Source organism: Elephas maximus, chromosome X (genome assembly GCF_024166365.1).
Source record: "Elephas maximus indicus isolate mEleMax1 chromosome X, mEleMax1 primary haplotype, whole genome shotgun sequence".
Taxonomy (NCBI): domain Eukaryota; kingdom Metazoa; phylum Chordata; class Mammalia; order Proboscidea; family Elephantidae; genus Elephas; species Elephas maximus.
The window spans coordinates 134,368,474-134,374,627 of NC_064846.1; positions in this window are offsets into that span (position 1 = coordinate 134,368,474).

The window sequence follows — 6,154 nt, forward strand, 5'->3', positions numbered from 1 at the left end:
CACCACAGAGAGCAGAGGAACCACCCAGTCAATTCACAGAATCATGAGAAATTATACTCCATTGTTGTCTTAAGCCACTGAGGTTTGGGGTGGTTGTTACGGAGCAATTAATAACTGAAACACTATTTAACCTTTCTGAGCCTCAGTCACCCACTCTGTAAAATGGGCTGATAATATTTGTTGTCAAAAGTTTTTATGGAGAGCAAATTTAAGAGCCAATAGCAATGATCATTTATTGAGTACCTACTGTGTTTCAGACACTGTAATTGACGCATTATTGCATAATTTAATGCATTTAATCCACAGAGCATCTCTGTGAAGTAGGTGTTTTAGCCCCATTTTACAGGCAAGGAACCCCATATTACCGCTGGTGTCGGAGCTGGGACTCTGACTCAGGGCTCCCTGGTTCTAACCACTATGGCCTAGAGGGCCTCCTTCACTGGCACCAGTAAATGGATGGCCTTTCAGGGAAGCACCAAACCTTTGCACATTTCTAGAGCTCTGTCTTTTTCAGGTGGTTGGAGGCAGGAGCAAGGGGGCATGCTCAAGTCTGCATTTCCTCGAGGGCTGGTTAGCATGGCTCAGTTTGGTGGCCAGTTCTGTGCTCTCGGCCCTGCTTCCGTGAGCTCTGGGTCACAAGGGATGACAGAGCTCGGAGCAAATCCATTTTCACTTCTAGGAAAACAGCTGATGGGAGTCAGCAGCACCGCAGTCACGGCCAAAAGGCAGCTTGTTTCTCAAGAGGCAGGAAGTGTCTTGGCCAAGGGTGCCTTACCCCCACCACTGGAATGCCTCAAGAACCAGCCCATTTGTCCCTCCATGGAGCAGCCCTCCTCCACACACACACACACACACACACACACACACACCCCTCTCAGCGCCAGGCACCTTTGAGGTGGGCACCTGGGCTGCCCTTTGGGGAGGAGGCATGAAATCCTGCTGTCTATATAAAAAAAACCGTGCTGTCTTTACTCCTCAGGAAATCAGAGGTGTCTGTGGTGGGAGGGGGTTGGCTCACAGGAGGGGGGACAACCGGAGGTCCCTGCTGGCCCAGGCAGATATTTCTGGGCTGCCTGGTCTCTCCCCCAAGAACCAGGAAGGGATACTGAAGGGCGTAGCAGGAGGATCTGGCCTTCTCCGCACGCCAGGCTGACAGCGTTACACTCCACCCCAGGCAGAGGCCCAGAACAACCACCCCCCAGCTGAAAAAACCCACCCCTTTGCTGGTGGGAATGAAAAATGGGACAGCCACTTTGGAAAGCAGTCTGGCAGCTTCTTACAAAGCTTAACAAAGGCTTACCATGCCATTCAGCAGTCGTGCTCCTAGGTAGTTACCCAGGTGAGATGAAAACGTACGTCCACATAAAAACCTCCACATGACATTGGTAGCAGCTTTATCCATAATTGCCAAAAATTAGAAGCGACCAACATGTCCTTCAATGGAATATTATTCAGCAAGGAAAAGAAATACATTTAATCCACATTTCAAGCCGTGGAAAATATATAAAGGAACCTTAAATGCATATTGCTGAGTGAAGGAAGCCAGTCTGAAAAAGCCACGTAACTGTATGGTTCCAGCTATATGACATTCTGGAAAAGGCAAAACTATAGAAACATTGAAAAGTTCAGTGGTTGCCAGGCGTGCAGGCGGAGGAAGGGAGGAATGAATAGGTGGAACACAGGGCATTTTTAGGGCAGCGAAACTATTCTGTATGACACTATATTGGTGGACACATGACATTAACTGTCAAACCCCATAGGACTCTACAACACAAAGGCTGAATCCTAATGTGAACTACGGTCTTTAGTTAATATAACACATCAATATTGGTTCATTTAGAGCCCTGGTGGTGTAGTGGTTAAGCGCTTGGCTGCTAACCAATAGGTCGGCAGTTCAAATCTACCAGCTGCTCCTGGGAAACGCTATGGGGCAGCTCTCTACTCTCTCCTATGGGGTCGCTATGAGTCGGCAACGGGTTTGGTTTTTTTAAATTGGCTCATCAGTTGTAACAAATGTACCACAGGAATGCAAGATGTTAATAGGAGAAACAATGGGCAGGGTTGCACAATTTTTCTGTAAACCTAAAACTGCTCTAAAAAATAAAGTTTATTTTAAAAAACAAAAACAAAACCCTGCACCCTCTCCTTTCCTTGGTTCCACCCAGAAAGACTTTTGCCTTCAAGGAACCCCTTTCAGAAAGTGCTCACACGTGATACAACGTGTGGAAAGAGCTGACTTAAAAGTATATTGATAGAATGATCTGTTTTGCTGAAAAATTATATATAACCCAAAGACAAAATGAAAAAAATATATGAATATGACTGGAGGGAACCATCTGAAAATGTTGACAATGATTATCTCCAGGTGGTAGGATGAGGGTTTTTTCTTCTTGGTATGTATCTGTAGTTTCTAGGCTTCTGCATGAAGGGCATGAATTGCTTTTATATTCAGAAAATAAACTTGTCTGCATCTCCTTTTAAGAATGCATGCGTCCTGGCAAAGTCACACCTTAAAACCCTTCCCATCCAGCACCTTCATTCCTGGTTCACACCTTGATTATTAACTAGTGTCTCAGGACACATTAGCTGCCAAGCAGGCAAGAACCTGGGACCCAGGAGGGGGATGGGAATAAAGAGGCACCACCACCGGCCCCGGGGTGAGGGGGCGGGGCCGTGTGCCAGGAGCCTGCGCAGTCGGTATCTAGGACCCCTTCCCACATCACCTGAGGGCGGGAGGCGCACCTGGAGAGGTTGCTGGAGTCATAGTCGCCTTTGCCTGGTGTGGGTTTGAAGTAGAACTTTCTTAGGCCGGTTCATGTTGCCTGGTTCACATCAGCTACATCACTTAACGGTAACAGCCTGCCTCCCTGCATGCGAAGTGTAGATTAGAGGAGGTGATGTGGTGCATATAAAGTGCTCGGCACAGTTCCTGGCACACAGTAGGCACTCAATCAATGCAGTTATGATTATCAGGAATAAACACATGCCAATCAGCATGGACTGTCCTGAGTGAGCCAGCACTTCCTAATCCAGTGCCAGGCAAGGGGTGGGGCATGCCCCCACCCTAAGCCCTTCGTCTACTATTTTGTCCCTTGTTTCCTGCTTTTTCCTCAGCCTGCAGGCGAGTTTCTTGGATGTACTATATTGAGGGGAAGTTGCTCATTAGCATTGGTGAGAAACACCCAGATGATACCACCAAAAGCCATTAAACCACCCAGATGGTTGGGCGTGCTTGTTACGCTTCCCATCAACCCTCTTTGGAGCAATGTCAGCACCCCCAGCCAGAGCGGGAGCCAGGTGGGGTGGGGAAGGCCTGGGAAAGGCAGACCTAATTGGGAATAGTGATGTCTATCACAGGTAGGTGAGTGGGGCCACATCGAGCTCCTCCGCCCTCCTGCCGTTTCAGGCTTGCAGTGCTCAGCTGCTCTCTCCCAGCTCTGACTATGCACCTGCTCCCTGGAAGGGGTTCCACGTAAGTCATTTACACCTTAGTATGAATTTAAGTGCTCCCAGGAAACTGTGGTGGCGTAGTGGTTAAGAGCTATGGCTGCTAACCAAAAGATTGGCGGTTCGAATCCACCAGGCGCTCCTTGGAAACCCTATGGGGCAGTTCTACTTTGTCCTGTAGGGTTGCTATGAGTTGGAGTCAGCTCGATGGCAGCTGGTTTGGTTTATTTTGGTAGTGGCCTCTAGTTTCATTGTGGACCAAAACACTTTGTTCTCTTCCCTGAAATCCCACTGTGTGTATGTGTGGGGGAAACCCTGGTGGTGTAGTGGTTAAGAGCTACGGCTGCTAACCAAAAGGTCAGCAGTTCGAATCCACCAGGTGCTCCTTGGAAACTCTGTGGGGCAGTTCTACTCTATCCTATAGGGTCTCTATGAGTTGGAATCCACTCAACAGCAACAGGTTTGGTTTTTTTGTTGTTTTGGTATGTGTGGGAGGGGCGGGGGGAAGGGCCCTTGGTCGTAAATGGGTAAGTGGGAAGAGAGTGAGGAGTTCTAATTCTGATGTTTGAGTCATCCTCAGGCCCAGCCACACAAGTCCCAAAGCTCAAGACTTCCCCTACGCTCTGAGTCCAGTAATGTGTGGGTTTGCCTTACTTCTCATTAAGGAGACATGAATGAAAAGCGGGAAAAAGCTTCTCTATGTATCCTCAAATTGCAAGGATTTAGAGTTTACAAATGTGTTAAACTGATAAAAAGAAAAACATGACACAAAACTCAGAAAAAAATGGGCCTATTTGACAACACAACGCTTCTTTGCAGTGAAATACAGCATGCAACAGAGGTTGCAGACTGGTGCCTTGCAAATCCAACCCAGTTCAACCATGTGTTGTCTTTTAAGTGCTTAAAAAAATATGAACCAGTTGCCAGCATTTTAAAATGGGAAGTTTTCCCATACAAATCCACATTTCTGGCTTCTCCTGAAAAAAGAAAAAATCAGATGACCTGGCACACTGGTTCCCACCTTCCCACCCAGCAACAGTTGGCTGGAACCCAGCCAGGGCAACCGACCTTTGAAGGTACGCACTGCCCTGTTTGCCACCACCCTCCGAGTGTGCTTCCCTTGCTGGCGTTGCTTGCCTAGCTTCTCCAGGCATCTAAGACTTTCCATAAACAAAATGAAAAGACAAAAGATACTCTAGGAGAACATGCTTGCAAACACAGCCAACAAAAAGTTAATATCCAAAAAAACCAAACAAAACTCGCTACCATCGACTCATAGCGACCCCATAGGGTTTCCAAGGCTGCAGATCTTGATGGAAGCAGACTGCCATATCTTTCTCCTGTGGAGCCACTGGTGGTTTTGAACCTCCGACCTTTTGGTTAGCAGGTCCAAAGGAGGACTCAATGCCTGGGGGACACTGAGCTTCTGATAAAGATGATAGTATAATTTGAGAATGGATAAGGCGATGGTTGCAGAACACGACGTAATTAATGTCACTGAATTGTACATGTGAAGCCTGCTGAAATGTCAAATGTTTAGTTACTTTATGTCGTTGTTGTTGTTAGTTGTTATAATGGATTGAATTGTGTCCTCCAAAATATGTGTCAACTTGGCTAGGCCATGATTCCCAGTATTGCGTGGTTGTCCTCCATTTTGGGATCTGATGTAATTATCCTACGTGTTGTAAATCCTAACCTTTATGATGTTAATGAGGCAGGCTTAGAGGCAGTTATGTTAATGAGATAGGACAGAATCTACAGGATTAAGTTGTATCTTGACTCAATCGCTTTTGAGATATAAAAGAGAGAAGAAAGCAGAGAGGAGAGGGACCGTATACCAACAAGAAAGAAGAGCTGGGGTCCCTGTGCTGAGACGCTCCTACACCCAGGGGAAGATTGATGACAAGGACCTTCCCCCAGAGCCAACGGAGAGAGAAAGCCTTCCCCTGGAGCTGGCGCCCTGAATTCGGACTTCTAGCCTCCTAGACAGAGAATAAATTTCCCTTTGTTAAAGCCATCCACTTGTGGTATTTCTGTTATAGCAGCACTAGATAACTAAGACAGTTGCCATCAAGTCAGCTCCGACACATGGCGGCCTTAAGTATAGCAGAATGAAACGTTGCTTGGTCCTGTGCCATCTCCAAGATCTTTGATATGTTTGAGTCCATTGTTGCATATCTTGAGCGCCTTCCAACCTGACAGGCTTATCTTCCAGTACTATATCAGACCATGTTCTGTTGTTATCCATAAGCTTTTTTTTTAGAATAATTTATTGTGTTTTAGGTGCAAGTTTACGCATCAAATTAGGTTCCCCTTTAACAATTTCTATACAAGTTGTGTCAACATTCTCATTATTTCCATTCTGTTTGTTCTGTTTCCATTGATCTAGCTTCTCTTCCCCTTTGCCTCCTCACCTTTGCTTTTGTGTAAATGTTAACCGTTTGGTCCCATATAGTTGATTGTTTAAGGGAGCACATTACTCATGGGTGATATTGTTTACTTTATAAGCCAATCTATTTTTTGGCTGAAAGGTGACCTACAAAAATAGCTTCAAATCCAAGTTAAAAGGTTATCTTAGGGAAATAGTCTCAGGGTCTCAGGTTAGAGGAGGCTATGGTTTACGTGGGCTATTAGTCCCGGGGGCTAGTTTCTTCTTCAGCCCTTTGATTTCCTTCATTCTCTTTTGCTCCATACAAGTACAGACCAA